General features: G+C 38.9%; 1 long non-coding RNA gene across 1 annotated transcript in view; it reads right to left on the bottom strand.

Moving 5' to 3' along the window:
• Nucleotides 1–9157: 9157 nt before the first annotated feature.
• Nucleotides 9158–18281, bottom strand: part of LOC129060796 (uncharacterized) — a 47856-nt gene continuing 38732 nt past the window's right edge. The window contains exon 3 of the long non-coding RNA XR_008527693.2: nt 9158–11230. This is a non-coding gene — a long non-coding RNA (uncharacterized LOC129060796). The remainder of the gene's footprint in view (nt 11231–18281) is intronic.

Genomic DNA, 18281 nt, shown 5'->3' with positions numbered 1-18281 from the left:
CAGACACTTCCAAGGGGATTTGCCTTAGCTCAGCTAACATAGGTATGTCTCTTTAAGATTCACAGAGAAGGAAATTTTTTAAAGATGTCATAGTTTCTCTTTTAAACAGATCACTTTGTCTGAGACAAATTAATATTATTTTTAGCAAATTCCCTTATGATACAGAATGAATAATCCCAATTCATTTAACCTTTCTTCACAAACTCCTATTTGAATCATTCAGCATACTTTTCATTGGCGTTTTGGGATCTTCTAAATGTGACGAGGGGCTGTATGATCTCAGACAGACTTCCAGACATGCTGCTGTGCACTTCTGTTATAATAGTTACATTTTCACAAATTATGAAAAGTGAGAAACATGCCGATGCAAAGGTAAAATTATTTAAATAGGTGGAAAAGACACTCTTGCTTTCATCTTTCTTTATTAAAAATGAAGTGTGGAAAGCAGAAGAGAAAAGAAAGAAAACCACAGAATGTTAGGCAACCTAATCAAAACTAGAAAAGCAGCTGGTGATGTCTAAATAATAAAATAACAACACAGAATTGTGAGCAAGGCATCTAAGGAGCTTTTAATTCTAACCTCAGACTTCTAAAAAGATTTCTAGTTGCCCTCAAGATTATTTGATGGAGCCTAAGGTACATATTAACCCATCATTTGAATTAATCCTGCTTTTGCTATTGTCTTCTGAAACGAGCCCAGAGAATACTTCTATCCATCAAGGTCATTTTCTGTGGCAAGGGCAATAGAACTCTGCAGCCAATGTAAGTTGATTCAGCAGCTGTAATAACATGAAGCCATCTGCAGCCCTACATTTAGTATGCAAATGAGAGAAAGCAAAGGTCTAGCATTAGATGCAAGATCTTAAATTCTGTATTTCTCCTCTCTGGCTTTCTATCTGTTTACCTCCAGTAGCATCTGATTCATTCTTTCTAACATCAAATAGTTATTGAACATCTGAGGATACAGACACAAACTAGAATAATAGGAGAAAGGTACTCTGGCCACTTGACATTTTCTTATTCTACCTAGTCTACCAACCTCCTTTTAAATTAATTTGCCTCCCTTAAAAGCCAGGACCAGCCAGTTGTTTACTTCCTCATTTCCCACTCCCAGGCCATGAAGCATTGTGGCTGTCTCAATGTTTCTGATGATCCTCTAGCCCCAAGCCCATTCCTATGCCAGCAGCTCAAAGCACTTGACTGCGACTCACTCAGTTTTGTGGAAACTGGGGCCATACAGCATTAAACCCTTCAACTTCGGTTCTTTCCTCCTCAACGTTTGTCCTGATTTGTTCTCATTTTTTCAAATTCCTTTTTGTCTGATCAATGACACCTATCTGGTAAAATATTCCTAACATTTTTCAAATTTGTGCTCTGAATGCATCTCTATAATTCCTCCCTGATGCAAGCCCTAATCAGCCCTCATTGGAAAGATGGCAATATGTTTATTGATATCATCTTGTATTGGTAAGTGTTCTTAGTTGCAAGTAAGAGAATCTTCATGTTCTGGTTAGCTGCAGAATCTGCAGAAGAACCAGGGATCGAGCTCTGGAGCTATGCATGCAGGAAAAATGTCCAACCATACCCTAGGGGCTGCTCAGTAAAAGCTCCAGTGCCACCACCTCCTGGCATCTGGGAGGATGGAGACAATGCCAGAGACTCTGCCACAGCTGCTTCCAAAGAACCAGATATGTCTGTCATTGTACTTGCCACAAGAGCTGTTTTCCCACAGTTAGCCAACTCCTATCGTGGCTCAGTTCCAAATCCAAGTCTTGCACAGGTGCCTCTGAATGGTGTAACTGAGATCACACACCTGTACTCTAGCTTCAAGGGAGCCTAGGAATATGAGTTTCCCGAATTAAAGTTTGGAAAGGTAAAATTCACAATGTAGAATATTCATAAAATGTAGAAAGTACTCAACAATGTTGGGCTGCCACAGAAGCAAAAGACCACTAAATATACCCCTTCAATCCATCTTCTAATATAAAATATAATTATTTTATTACTATTTTTAAAAATAATTTTATGGATTCCCTTTTACTCAAAGATTAATGTAAGCTGCTAAAACAATATGTAAGCATTTGCATGGTTTTGCCTTCTTTTCTTCTGTTCATTCCCTATTATTTCATTCTCGTAAAAAACTAAAGCATTATAAGATTTTTTAAACCCCCTGGTGGTTTATGACTCTCTGCCCTTGCATGTGCCTTTTTTCCTGCATAGAGTGTTCTTTTCCCTTCAAGTCTCTTCTTAGAGCATATATTGCAGGCCAATCTGTGGACTATGCACTAGAAAAACAAAAATTAATAATGAGCTCCCACCTCAAGGGTTTTAGCAGGGTGAGAGAGATATGTAAGCAAACAGTATGAAAACATAAAGCTACTCCTGGGATAGAGTGGTGCTGTTGCGCAATCCGATAGATCCCTGTCCAGAGAACTATGTAGACTTGGATAAGGAGGTTAATCACTTCTGTTTGGAATGGCAGAGATAAAAAGAGTCAGGAAAGGTGTGGCAGGATAATATTTTCAAATATTAATACTTGGGGACTTTTTGATACCTGATATTTCCCTCTGATTCTCTTCCATGTCAACAGAAGTACCTTATAAGCTTTATGGCTTTTCTCATTCAAAACTCTAAGCCCTTAGGATCAAGATCACAAACCAGACGTGCCTGAAGTGTATGCACCCTACAGACATGATTTGTTTGGCTCAAATGCTGTTTTCATTCATGTAGAATTAGTTGCCAACACAAAAAAGTTTAACAATTTCATGTAAGACTAAATTTCCAGCTTCTCTTGAAAAATCTGGAACTTATGCAAACTTTAGGTTCACAAGTTTCGTGGCATCAATCAGCTGGAGCTGTGTAGTGGCTGCACCTTTAAATATACCCAGTCCCCACCACTCCCTGTTGTCTCCTACACTCACCTGTTTCACCTTTTTACACTAACTACCTTACCCCAGTAGGCATTTTAAGTTTCAACACATGCCTTAGAATAACTGAGATGGTTTTTAGAGGAGCTAACTGTGAGAAGAGGATTCTGGAATATAGATAAATATCAGTAAGACTAGGACTTCTCACCCATCATAGAAAGAGCTGTTGCCTGGCTAGGAGTGGAACAGAATAGCAGTCTGTGGATCTGAGAGCAGTAAGAATGCAGCCCACCTTCATGGCCATATTGCTTCAGAGATTCTAGCCCCCAGCAATGCATGATTGGTTGTGAGCCTATAGTCAGAACGCACTGAGAACCTGATCAAAACCTCTATACCCCAAGAATGCCATGAAAGAAAGTATCAGACAGCTGCTGGAGCTGCTGAAGCTATCAGGAAAAGGACACAGATGGTTGTGAGCAACCTGGGTAACCAGGTTTGAAGACTAACGAAAAGACTTTTTTCTTTAATTTTATTAAACAAGCATTTATATAGCGCATATTATATACCAGCCCTTTTCCAATTACTTTATCAATATTAACTTATTTAATCTTCATAACAACATAGTGAAATAAGTACTGTTGCTATTCCAGTTGTCAAATAGAGAGACTGAAGCATGGGGAAGTTAAAAGAGTTGCCCAAGTTCACACAAGTAATGAGAGATAAAGCTGAGATCTAGCCCCAGACAATTTCTCCAGACCTCCTGCTCTTCCCACAACCTGGTGCTATATCTTAAGAGAGGGCGATAGGCAGGCTCAGTCCTCGGAAAGCTGCAAGGGATGGAGTGTAGGGTGCAGCCAGATACAAACATTAGACAGAGAGAAGCATGCCTCCTCCCACGTAATAAGAGGGACAGAAAAGGTGGAAGAAACACAGGTTAGGACCAGGAGGAGTTTTTCTCTGAAAAAAAAAAAAAAAATTCAACTTCTATTTTAGATTCAGGGGGTAAATGTGCAGCTTTGTTATATGGGTCTATTGTGTGACACTGAGGTTTGGGGTATTAATGATTCCATCACCCAAGTACTGAACATAGTACCCAATAGGGAGTTTTTCAGCCCTTGTCTCCTTCCCTTTCTCCCCTCCCAGTAGTCCCCAATGTCTATTATTTCCATCTTTATGTCTATGAGTATCCAATGTTTAGCTCTCACTTATAAATTAGAACATGTGGTATTTGGTTTTCTGTTCCCGCATTAATTTGTTTAGGATAATGGCCTCCAGCTGCATTCATGTTGCAGCAAAGGACATGACTTCATTCTTTGTTATGGCTGCATAGTACCCCATGATGTCTATGTACCACATTTTCTTTATCCAATCCACCATTGATAGGTGCCTGGGTTGACTCTATGTCTTTGCTATTGTGACTAGCACTGCAATGAGCATATGAATGCATGTGTTTTTGTTTTTTTTTTTTTTTTGTAGAATGATTTATTTTTCTCCAGGTACATACCCAGTAATGGGATTGCTGGGTCAAGTGGTGGTTCTGCTTTTAGTTCTTTGAGAAATCTCCAAACTGCTTTCCACAGAGGCTGAACTAATTTATACTCCCACCAACAGTGTATGCATTCCCCTTTTCCACAGCCATGAAGAGTTTTTCATCTGGTGACTTCTATTTATTTTTCTCTAAAGTAAGAGATAACACTGTTTGCTGAGATGAAGGTAGAGGCAGAAGGAGCATAATTTGGGGAAGAGTAGAAAATGTTTAGCCACTATGAACAATGAGGGGACAGCTGGCCAGAGAAATGCATGGGGCTGGCTAGCTGTGTGGAGAAACCAGCTGAAGCTGGTAACTGCCTATGCATGACGATTGCCATCAAGGCTGGCAGCACAGTCTGCAGGGCCAAGTGCAAAATGAAAATGTGGGGCTCCTTCTTCAAAAATCAGGACAAAAAGGGCCACTAAAGATAGTAAAATAAACAATTTTTTTTCCTTTCTACATAGTCTCTCTTGTCTTGTCCTGATGTTTGCTATATGCTGTGTGATGTCACCCTCCCTCCCTCCTGCAGGGAGATACTCTTTGGATGAGTGTGGAACCTCTCAGACCCAGAGCCTCTGACTCCATGTGTGTGCTTGTGTGCATGTATATATGTGTGTGTGTGTGTGTGCATGTGTGTCCCACCAACTAATGGTTTCCCTTCCACCAGCCCCAGGACCAATATCCCTTCCCACAAACCCATCCCAGCCTACAGCAGATGGGCACCCACCAGGGGACCGACTCTACACATGGAAAAGCACTGGGCACCTGCATAGCAGGTGGGGAAGGAACCCCACCACCTGAGTCACTAGCAGGTTTTGCATTGCAACCAGCCTGGGAGGAGGACAGCCACAGCCACACCCCACCCCAGACAGGGTGGGCACTGGCGCCAACCTCTGGGAGCAGAGCAGAGGACAAGGTAGGGAGCAGGGAGTGGGAAGCAGGAAATGGGGAGGCCATTCATATGAATCACAGCAGCCCCTCAACAAAGGGGCTTTTAGATTCCAGCACTCCAACCAAAACATCTGCTGCCTCCCCAACTAGGGAGTGCAGTCATTCAGGCCGGGGGCTCCTTTCCCTAGGATGAGCTCCCCAGAAGAAATCTCAGGCACCAAACACAAGCAGCTGAACATGTAACAACACAGTTTCCAACAAGAACAGGTACATGGACACACCAAAATCCAAACAGAAGATAATTTCCTGCCTAACTTGAAAGAGTGGAGATTATGAAACCCGAGAAAAGAGAACTTGTGTAGCCTTAGCATCCAAATAGCTATGGCACTTCAGAAAAGCTTGTGTTTAAGGAACATTTTCTAATTCAATCCTTGCTTCCTCATTCACACGTCCCAATAATTTTTGGTCTTCTTAATCAGGTACTTCACCTTGTGGCCATCCAGTCATGTGCAGAACAAACATCTTGCTCCCCCAAATTAAGGTGGAAATAAGCTTGTGGATTCATTCTCTTCTGGAAGGTCAGGTGCTAAGTAACCTGGTTTTGCTAATTCGTGTCTCAAATATCTACCCGTGAAGTTTCTATCCTACTCCAACAGTGAACATTTCAAATTTACTTTATAGAATCAACTTTCATTTTCTCAGACAGTTTTGATTAACCTAATCCATTACTAGTTTCAACTGGGAAGAAAATTTCTTTAAATTAGACAAATTTTTGGAGCATTCTCAGATAGATTCAGTTTATAATATACTAATAATAAAAAAGTCCCTGTTGAAGAGGAAACTTCTGATCGAATACTCTTGGAAGATTCTGCCCAATTTAAAAATCTCTTTGAAACATTAGAAAAGGATTGAAAACTAAAAAGACCACTCTAGCATCATGTCATCTCATGCTTTCTCTGTGGAGGCTTAAAACAGATATGACAAGATTTATGCTCTCATATTTCTCTTTGAAATTGGCAGTAAAAAATTAGTAGTTATGCAATTTAAACAAAAAATAGCTTTAAAAATTATAGGCCCTTCCAAAATTGATTGAATTTGTAGAAAAATGTGTATCTTTTTATTGCCTCTGAACTCAAGGAAACTGAACTGAATGAATGCCTATATTGAACCAAGAATAGCAGTCTATTTAAACTGTGTGAAATAGTGCTGATTTTCATGGCTCTTAACTAAAAATTCATTTCCCTCACTCTTAAGCCCAAATCACATTCAATTCTATTACTGTATGAAATGATTGTGACTTGAAGACTTTTATAATCTAACTTTTGCTGATGACCAATATGCTCTAAAAAGCGGAGCTGCCTTCTCCCTAAGAGAAATGGCAGTGGGGTTAATCCAGCTTATTTGAAGGGCTGCTAACTCCCTGCCCCATCCATCTTGGCTTAATGCAGGCCAGAGGTATAAGCATTATTCTTAGAACCTTTGAACTGGGTGAGGCTGTAGAGATCATCTAGTACAATGTCCCATTTGCCTTATGGATTTCACACACTTGCAAATGAATAATTCTTTTTCCAAATGCACAACAAGTTACAAAAAATAACCTCAGGGAACCAGAGGTGCACGACTGGATATGTAGAAATGGTAAGCATTTTCTATATTAACACATAAGTGGAAAGAAATAATTTCTATTTTTGTCAAATTTTAAAGAAATCACTCCTAATTGATCATTAAACTTTAAATATTGAATTTTATCCAAGTAAAATCAGTATTTCTTACACAGATATTGTATACGTATATACACATACATATAGAGTGTACATATATATAGCCATATATATGTATATCTCATCATGTAAAAGATATAGACTAATATGAGTTCATGCTAATATTTCTCCCAAAGAATAATAAGAAAAAAGAATATCCTATTCCCTTCTTAAAGGAAAAATGCTTGATTTTAAATAGTGTTAATGCTATAGTTGTTATAGTAATTTCTCCCTTTTCAGTACACAAAATGGCAAATACTAGAGAATTTTTAAATGCTCAAAGTAGAATCTCAATAGATCATATCCCAAAACAGTCAACAGTTTGGGGCAGTTGATTATTCTCCTCCCTGAAACACTGTCTCCATTTGCTTTGCAGGACACCACGCTCACCTGTTTGTCCCTCTACCCATTGGGTACCTCTTCTGAGTACCCTTTGCTAGTCTTTCCTCTTATTCCCAACTTCTCAACATTGAAGTTACCCAGGACTCTTTCCTGTGCTTCTTCTCTTCTCCACTTGTTTCCCCAGTGATCCTTTCCAAGCTGATGGCTTTAAATACCATCTATTCATTAGGGATTCTAAATTTATATAATATCTCCAACCCAGAACTCTACGCTCAACTTCAGAGTCAAGATTTCAACTACCAACTTGACACCTCCGTTTGAATGTCCAGTAGGCAACTCAAATTTAACATACACCCAACTGAGCCTTAAACGTTCTTTGTCTTGAATCATCCCCATCTAAGTTATTGGCAATTCTATCCTTCCAGACATGAGGTAAAGACCTCGGAACTGTCTCTAACTTCTCTCTTTCTCTAATACCCCAGATCCAGGCTGTCAGCAAAATCTATTGACTCACCTTTGCAATAAATACAGAATTCAACCACACCTCGCCACGTACATCACTCTTACCCTCATCCAATCCACCATCAACTCTGCCTGGACTATTTTAACATCTGCCAGAAGGGTGTCTTTGATTCTACCAACTCTTTTTTTTTTTTTTTTTTTTTTTTATGAGACAGAGTCTCACTCTGTCGCCCAGGCTGGAGTGCTGTGGCGTGATCTCGGCTCACTGCAACCTCTGCCTCAGGTTCAAGCAATTCTCCTGTCTCAGCCTCCTGAGAAGCTGGGATTACAGGAGTCTGCCACCATGCCCGGCTAATTTTTGTATTTTTAGTAGAGGCAGGGTTTCACCATGTTGGCCAGGCTGGTCTCAAGCTCCTCACCTCAAGTGATCTGCCCACCCCGGCCTCCCAAAGTGCTGGGATTACAGGCGTAAGCCACCGTGCCGGGCCCTGCTTCTACCAATTCTTAATACTGCAACCAAAATTATCCTTTTAGTCTTACCTAGTCTTGCTAATCTGTGTCCCAAGTATCTACTTTTGACATTCCTATCCTACTCCAATAGTAAATACTTCAAATTTACTGAAGTCAGATTATATTATACCTCTGCTTAAACCCCTCCAGTGGCTTCCCAGTTCACTCAGAGTAAGCCATATCTTTACAATGGTCCATGAGGCATGATTTGTATGAACCTGGGTACATACACACACACACGCACATCTCCTACTGCTCTCCTCCTTTTTCTGCTCTTTTCTATAATGGCCTCCTGACTGAGTCTCAAAGACTCAAGATATCCTCCTGTTTCCAGGGACTTTTCACTAGCTGTTCCTTCTGCTCTTCCTCAAAGAGGCGCAAAACTCCCTGAACCTCCTTTGCTCAAATATCACATTCTTAAGTCTGTCCTGATTAATCTATTTAAAGTCCAGTAGCCCCCATCTCCCAGAACTCACTGGCCTCCAGCTATGGCCTGAATGTTGGTGTCCACCCAAAGTTCATATGTTGAAACCTAATCATCAACATAATATTTTTAGGAAGTGGAGCCTTTAGGAGGTAATTAGGTGATGAGCGCAGAGCTCTCTCATGAATGAGATTTGTGCCCTTATAAAGGAGGCCCCAGAGAACAGCCCTGACCTCTTCTGTCATGTGAGGACCAAAAAGAAAGCACCATCTTGGAACTAGTAGGCAGGCCCTCATTAGACCCAATCTATTGACACCTCGATCTTGGACTTCCCAGTCTCCCAAACAGTGAGAAATAAATTTCTGTTGTTTATAAGCAACCCAGTCTTTGGTATTTTATTATAGCAGCCAAGTTGACCAAGACTACTTCTTTCTTGCTTTCTTTTTTCCCTTTATCATTTATCAGTTTTAAATATATTTTGTAAATTGCTTATTGAGTTTATTCATTTTCTTTCTTGCACACTAGAATGCAAGCTTCATGAGAAGGGGGATTATCTGCTCTGCTTACTGGTATTTCTCTAATACCAAGGTCAGTACCTAGCAGTACTCAATAAATGACTGTTGAAGTAAATTCAAATATAAACTTTAAACACTAATATAGTATGAAATACCTCTAGGGTAAATTTTGTTTTCTTAAAATTAGATGCTTTTAAAATTATAATCCTTAATTTTTGCACATTTAAATATTCTAAAGATTCTTCTTTCAGCTACAAATTAGAAAAAAAAGAGATATAAGATAAAGACAAGTAAAAGTGGTGAATATATTTTTGTAACTTACTTTGGTTCGATTTTGTATCTTTAGAGAAGCTAATGAATTGATTTTTTCTGACCTTGGCCAGAATTTTATATATCAGCTACAAGCCTTTTCCAGCTTTAAAAAGTTACCTTTCCATTAAACAAAAAGATATCAAAATAAAGGGTGACTTGCTCTAAAGCTATAATTTGATTAAAATACAGCCAGAAAGATCAATAAAGTTAATATGGATTTGCAGACTGTATTCCAGAAATCTGTCTGCCAATCAGTCTAATGGAATTACTCTTACCTTATTGAGATCCTATTGAATATTTGAGCTCAAATGTTCATAAAGAATGCTGTGCTATTATTTAAAAACCAATTACAAAGTATTTGGTTATTACATCTACCACCTGATATTAAGGAACCAAGATCAACAAGATTTTACAGTCTGTCTCTCTCAGATACACAAATGTATGTCCACAAGGCACAAACACAAATAGGCTGAAATTTTTTACCACAAAAGGAAAATATTTAACTCCATTTTCAAAGAGTGAAGACCAGAAAATAAATTACACATTTAAATTCAGAAAGATAATTAGAGAAGTAGAATGGGACATTTCTCTGATTTTAAATCTAATGCTTAGTTCATAATTAGAAAAAGCACTGTTCTTTCAAGAACAATATAAATAACAGACTATGCTAACTATGCCAAAGAAAACTCAACACTGTTCCCACTATTTGTCATCTACTCATAGCTCACAAACACAGCGGTAATAAAATTAAAAAAACTGAAAATCTGGGTGGAAGGGTAAGAGAATTTCTGGAGATTTCAAAAGTAGGAATCCAAAAGAGCTGATGCTTTCTTCACAGCAGAAGAGAACTTTTCAGGTAATGTCCAATCTGTATGTTGGCCTCTTCTGCCACTAAACAAAAGAAAGTACACACATAGACCAATCTTCTTCACTACAAGACATAGAAAGTAATGACTCGCAGGGAACAGACTAGTATTACTACTTCAGTGGGTTTCACCAAAAAAGAACATTGGAAGAGAGCAAATGTCCTCATTCTCTCGCACCATAGCTGAGCTAACACAAAGGATCAGGTTATCAAGACATTCACACGAATCAAGGATCTTACCTAGTATCAAGCTTACTAATTTAAACTTGAGAATATAAATGACTAAGATGCACATACACAGCAAAGAGACGTTTGATGTTTCAAGTACAGCTCTCCAGATGCTTATTTTTTGTCTCAGTTGTACCTCTGGCCCAGACAATAGATACTTCACCTGCTCTCCAGGTGAAGCACAGTTTTCTCTCATAGCAGGAGGCATTTTAGGTTAGGAAACATCTCTGAGTTATTTCCAGAAAGTTACATCTGAGGCATCTTCTAGGAAGCTGTGTCTCATAAATCCACAGATTCTGAGTTTGTTTGCTGTAGGCATTTTAAACCAGAGACATCTTACTAAAACATTCCACAGATAAGGACTTCCCTTCTATAAATTATCATTTGTTATGCTGGTTACTGACATGTTCACAAGGATACTGTGCCTGGCCTCCTGTCTTCTCTCCTTCTTGGGTATGTACACCATCTCCTCATAAAGAGAAAGAAACAGATCACAGGTCTTCTCCTTCCTCCTGGTATTGATCTGTGAAATAGCAGAAAAGAAATAGCAGTAACTATTACTATGGAAATATAGTTAATAATCACCCAATACTTAGTTTGAACCTCTTAAGCAAATATAGACAAAGTATCTAAAAATTATTTACAATTGGTAGACAAGTTTTTATATAAGGAAGAAACTTTCCAAACTCAACAAATTTGAAATAGCATGATGGATCAGGAAACAATGCCCCAAAAGACAACAAAACACATGGTCTTGATAAAATCAACATGGAGCTAATGCACTTAGTGCTATATGTTATTTGTAATTGTTGTCCACAAAATTATGCTTAAATTAAACATGTATTAAATTGTATCTACTGCGTGGGCACTGTTTTTCTCAAGAAGTCTCATTGCTATTAAAATGGTTCAAATTTAGTGGTTCCCTCCTGGAACTGTTAAACAGAATCAGGTGGTTTACCAAAACACTTGCAGTGTCAAGATTATGGTACCCAAAGCTGGTTTTTAAAAATTATGCTGTGTTGCTGCTGGTGTGTGGTGTCCATCATACACTCTAATTATTTTCATAAAGTTCTCCCAGGTACCATAAAGAGCAAATTAAACATGCAAGGCCTTTACTCTCAAGAAAATTACAGCTTAAAAGAGTCAACAAACTGAGAAATCAGGAAAATGACTGTTTCGACTCAGACCCAGCTGAACTGACAGATGTCATTAAAACAAATGATTAGACCACAGAAGGATGTGCTGTTCATGGATAATGGAGACCTAAATGCTGTCTTTGCTACTAACTATCTGTTGGGTCCTCGTGCACCACTTCCGTTTTCTGCATCTCGATTGTATCCATGAAATAACAAAATTTGGATTAGATGATGCTCAGTCTGTTCAAAGTCTAAGCTTATGGAAGAAATACGTAAAGTAAATAGATAAACTTGGCATTCATGGTGTTGGTATTATGGAATGTGTCATTAACTCCCAAGAACTGAGTGCTGCACCATGTGCATTTTGTTTGAAAAAAAGAAACATATTCTTTCATTTATTAAAAATCATATGCATGCCCAGCACTTTGGGAGGCCGAGGCGGACAGATCACGAAGTCAGGAGATCGAAACCATCCTGGCTAACACAGTGAAACCCTGTCTCTACTAAAAATACAAAAAAATTAGCTGGGCGTGGTGGCAGGCGCCTGTAGTTTCAGCTACTCGGGAGGCTGAGGCAGGAGAATGGCATGAACCTGGGAGGCAGAGCTTGCAGTGGACCAAGATCGCGCTATTTCACTCCAGCCTGGGCGACAGAGCAAGACTCCGTCTCAAAAACAAAAACAAAAACAAAAACAAAAAAAATCATATGCATGAAGAAAGAACTTGAAGTATCTTGGCTCTGGTGCTTCTGTAAGTGTAATATAACTGTGGTTCATATTTTGGTCCCCAGTTATTGGAAGGCCGTGAGCCCTGACCTTAGCCTTGTACTCAGCAGGCTGTTTAAGTAAAGTATTCTAATAAGTTTTATACCTTTAGTTAGGTCAAATACAAAAAAAAAAAAATAGCCCGTTTGCCAAAAAAGCAGAAACCATTTCAAAACATTAAAAGAAACATTCAAAAATATTAGGGAATGCATCCATATGTTCTGGTCAAAATACTCCCACAAGGAGCCAAAGCCAAACTAATTTTGTGGACATTTGAAGGTTTGCTGTTAGTGTAGTCCCACTTGTAGGGCATGGAGAAGACAAGGGGTCCATGTGCTCTTCCCAACCCTTACCAGCATGAAAGAGAACCCTGCTGAGGAGCTAAGATGCTAAACCTTAGCCTAAGCTAATGGCAGAAGTTATGTAATTGTTTTCTCTGACTCTAAAAATAAAGAGAAGGGGCAGAAATTCAGCTTAAGTCTTTTTTTTTTTTTGACACCTTATAATGGCAGAAACATTTGAATTTCCTAACTGGTGCACAAGAGAGAGGAAGAAAGCAAGATGGGTAGAGATTTAAATTCAATTCTTTTTTTCTATTGTCTGAGACTACAGCATCAACAACTGGCAATTGAGAGAAGAGATACATCATTATACTTATTTATAGCATTAACTACTTTACATTCATCCACACAAGTGAAACTGTAAAAAAAAATTATAAAGGGAGTGTGTGGTTCTTTCATTAGCTTGTCTGTAATACTGGATTGGTCCATAAATTAATGTGTATAAGAGGATGGGGGAAAAAAGGATTCAAAGCTCTGCCATTCTAATTACAGCTCTTTAAATATCAAAAGACACAAAGAAAGATTCCTTTTGAAAAGCCTACCGACTCTCTTGGCAAGACACTATTAATTACTTGCATAAATCTGCAGTTTGTACACCCAGAGTTATGGGTGACATTATTATATTATCTGAGCTTTTAACAGTCTCTGTTGGTCTCAGGGTGTTTCTTTAAACTCTTGTTTACCAAGCGATCCCTTTGTAAACTTCAGCTTCCTGCTCAGAGGGAATGAGCAGAGCTCTGAGACAACAGGTACCTTTGAGCCACTCATATTATCTACAACTCACACAATTCAATTAAAGAAACTGTACTATGTGAATTATTAAATTAGGCTTGAGATCACCATGGGCAGTAATAATATCACAATCTTATTTAAAAACAACACATACAGCTTCCATAAACAAACTGTTTATAAACAAACCACATGGGCAATGGAAAATACAAGTAGGCTTCCCATCTAAATTAATAGGTAAAGCCCCAGAGAAATGACATCTAGAGAAATAATTATAGCTTAGAAAACATTTGCCTCCAAATTTCTAACTTTTATGTATACACTTAATCAGAATTGCTCTTTTGAACATCCATTGCATAGAAAGTTAACAGAATTAAAATCTGGCCCATGGCTCTATATTTTTGCAATAAATACATACTCTAGAGAACATTCTCCAAGCTGCTTTAGAGGACAGAGGGGAAGTGTGCTGCTTGATAAAATTCAAAGCAGCAAATGTGTCCCCTGTTGTGCCCAAGTGCCAAGTTTCAGCTTTAATCATGCACCAGAATGTTTTGCAAAATATTTAAAAAGGGAAATAGACTTATGACCAAACTGGATTGGTCCACATTATCTATTTGGGGAGAAAGAAGCAGGGAAAGCACACAACAAGTCAAAACCTAAACTGTCTGAAGGACCCCATGCCAAGGAGGAAGTGGTAGGTACTCTTTCTCGTGGGCTCCCCAATGCAAAACCAAAGCTTAAGCTTCCTTCCAGTCAGACCCTTGTAATGACTGTGAGTGTCAAACACTCAAAGGTTGATCCAAGGCAAGTCTGCTCTTACAGCAGTTAAACCTGATGAGACACCATTTAGTAATACAAGTTTATGTGTTCCTCCTAATTGGCCAACAAGCCCATCAATTATAAGGCTTGGCCAACAGCCCAATTCTATTGACATCATGAAACTCAATCATGTAACAAAATGGAACTGGTCCTTTTAATCTTCTCAGTCTTTTCTGCTTTTAATCACATAGATGAACATGGGAATACTTTGAAGTTTGGAGTTATGGGGGAAGGTCAAGAGTGTCCAGATATACGTGTCAGTAGATAAATCTAGGTGAATATAGATTGACTCAATAATAGACATTATAAGACAAAAACAGGTGCCATCTTAAGCAGATGCCTATATATTTGTTAATAACTTGCTGGGAACTATTCACACTGGCAAAGATACAGAGTCAACCTCAATGACCATCAACAGATGAATGGATAAAGAACATGTAGTACAGGCTGGACACGATGGCTCATGCTTGTAATCCCAGAATTTTGGAAGGCCAAGACAGGAAGATCACTTGAGCTCAGGAGTTCCAGACCAGTCTGGGCAACATAGCAAGACCCTGTCTCTACAAAAACAAAGGAAGGAAGGAAGGAAGGAAGGAGGGAGGGAAGGAGGGAGGGAAGGGAGGGGAGGGAAGGGAAGAGAAAGGAAGGGAAGGGAAGGAGGCCAGTATATATATACAATGTAATACTATTTGGCCATAAAATAAAATAAAATCATGTCATTTGCAGCAACATGGATGAAACTGGGGGTCATTATGTTACATGAAATAAGCCATGCATCCAAAGGCAAATTTCATGTTTTCTTACTCATATGTGGGAACTAAAAAAGCTGATCTCATGAATAGAGAGAGTATAATGATATATACTAGAGCAGCAGTCCCCAGCCCTTTTGGCACTAGGGACCAGTTTCATAGAAGACAGTTTTTCCACAGACCGGTGGGGGCAGGGATGGTTTGGGGATGATTCAAGTGCATTAAATTTATTGTGCACTTTATTTCTATTATTACTACATTGCAATACATAATGAAATCGTTATACAACTCACCATAATGTAGAATCGGTGGGAGCCCTGAGCTTGTTTTTCTGCTCAGGGGAAATCTGGGGATGATGGGAGGCAGTGACAGATCATCAGGCATTAGATTCTTGAAAGGAGTGTGCAACCTAGATCCCTCACATGCGCAATTCACAATAGGGTTTGCGCTCCTGTGAGAATCTAATGCCACTGCTGATCTGACAGGAAGCGGAGCTCAGGCAGTAGTGCTCATTCACCCACTGCTCACCTCCTGCTGTGCAGCCCAGTTCCTAACAGGACACCAGTCAGTACCAGTCCATGGCCTGGGGGTTGCGCCCCCCTGTACTAAAGTCTGGGAAGGGTGGGGAGTGGGGGCAGTGAAGGCAGGCTGATTAATAGATACAAACATATGGTTAAATAAAAGGAACAAGTTATAATCATAAAAAATAATAAGTGCTAACATTTGATGGTAGAGTGACTATAGATAATGGCAGTATATTGTATATTTTGAAATAGTTAAAAGAGAGGACTTGAAATTTTCACAACACATAGAAATGATACATGATATATCTCCAGGTGATAGATATCCTAAAACCTCTGACTTGACCATCACACATTCTACACATATAACAAAATATCACATGTACCTCATAAATATGTGTAAATATTATGTATCGATGAAAGAAAGAAATCACTGGGGGCTCCCAATGCCTCCTGGAGAAAGGCTGCAAAACTTTCCAGCTAAAAGATATTCTGTCAATGTGCTGAAGCAACTCCTTTATTTTACTGATAAGGAAATACATAGGGAAAGTGCATGGTTTTTTCAAATGTTCACAAATAATTGGTAGTAGAGTTACCATTCAAGCTCAGATTTATCTTGTACTCAAGGAGTTTTCTGCTATTATGCTGAGAGTAGAAACAGATTCTTAAATTTAGCAACTGTTTTTTATTATGGTGGCCATGACTAGCTAAGTAAATACAAAAAGAAAAGAAGACATCAAAGTTGAAACAATAAAGATAAACATATTGTGTGGTGGAAGATGTTTTATTTTTTGGTGTGTTTTTTTTGGAGACAAGGTCTCACTCTGTCACCCAGTCTGTAGTGCAGTGGCACCATCTCTGCCCACTTTAGCCTCAAACTCCCAGGCTCAAGTGATCCTCTCACCTCAGCCCCCAAAGTAGTTGGGACTACAGTAGTGTGCCACCAAGCCCGGCTAATATTTTTGTATTTTTTGTAGAGGATTTTACCATGTTACCCAGGCTGGTCTTGATCTCCTCAACTCAGACAATCTGCCCGCCTCAGCCTCCCAAAATGCTGGGTTTACAGATGTGAGCCTCTGCGTGTGTGGAGAACATTTTTAAGACTGTCTGGAAAAAGAAATAAGAGTCACAGATTGGATCATGTCACTGTCTTACATTTCAATGACATTTTTATTGCTCCTATAAGCTTGGATTCAAACTCCACCCTGGGCTTCCAGGTTCTGCCCCAGCCTTCTCTCCAGTCTACTCACATGACCTTCTCCTTCAGCTTCTGCATTCCTAGGCCATCAGACTTCTAGTTGGCAGTGGTAGCATATTATCATCGTCCTCCCTAGATCATTTGTCCTTGGTGTCTAGCCTAGAGCCAGTCATGCAGCTGGTGTTCAGAGTATGTTGAATAAATGTGTGAAATCATACAAGCAAAAATGCATGGAATATTTTCAGGATGTAAACCACTATTAAAATATAAGGTGTTTCTTCCTTGAGAAGACTTTAAAAGTTCGTGGAAAAAATGGAATTAAAAAATAAAAATAAAAACTATAAACTTTATTGAATGAAAATGGATGTCCTTTAAAGATTTTTTAAGATTAGGAAACAGAGAAGCCAGAAGGAGCCAAATCAGGACTCTGAGGTGGATCTAACGATTTCCCAATGAAACTCTCATAGCCCTTGTTTGATGAGAAGAATGAGCAGGAGCATTGTCGTCGGTAAGGACTCTCAGGTGAAGCTTCCAGGCTTTTTTTCTGCTAAAGCTTTGGCTTTCTCTAAACTCTCTCATACTAAGCAGATGTTATTTTTCTTTGGCTCTCCAAAAAGTCAATATAAACTTTTTGTAAAGCATCAAATATTTCATCATCCTTCCACCCAAGTTTTATCGTAAATTTGATGTTTGCTTTTGCTTTGATTTTAGCAAAATTCATGTTCCTCTGATAGGGGCTCTTTTCAAACTGATGTCATATCCTTCTTAATGCCTCAAACTAGATCCTATTCAGACATGTTATATTAAGTTAGTATGGGCTTATTTTGGTGTGAAAAAATTTTGAAATCCATGCATAACTTTTTCATAATACTCATTTTCCATGAACTTTTTGATAACCCCTCATATTTATTTCTTAATGCATTTGGAATTTGATTTTCACACACAACTTTTCAGGGACCTATTTATGGCCTAAAGATGCATGCGTTGTATTACACTATGATATCTGGATGAGCGAGGGTAATTTAAAATGCACTAGTTTCATCACCTCTCACCCAGTTCTTGTACTAACCAAACTGAGCATTCTTAACTCTAACTCCTATTAAAGAAAAAGAAGGATATTTCTTGTCCAGTAAGCAAAAAAAAAATAGGCATGAACTATTCAACTCCTTTATTTTCCCATCCCTGGCTGTGAGGCAGGGTACTCTCAGTCACACAGTCATCCTCTGAGGACAAATGTGTGTGATGGCAAATATGATGTCACTGGCCCACCTCCAAACATGATTTGATGGATTGAGCTGAATTTCTGCCAAGGGTCCAC

This window comes from Pongo abelii, chromosome 7 (assembly GCF_028885655.2).
Source record: "Pongo abelii isolate AG06213 chromosome 7, NHGRI_mPonAbe1-v2.0_pri, whole genome shotgun sequence".
NCBI lineage: Eukaryota > Metazoa > Chordata > Mammalia > Primates > Hominidae > Pongo > Pongo abelii.
Note: the sequence above shows the minus strand (reverse complement) of the source record. Positions and strands in the feature narration are given on the sequence as shown.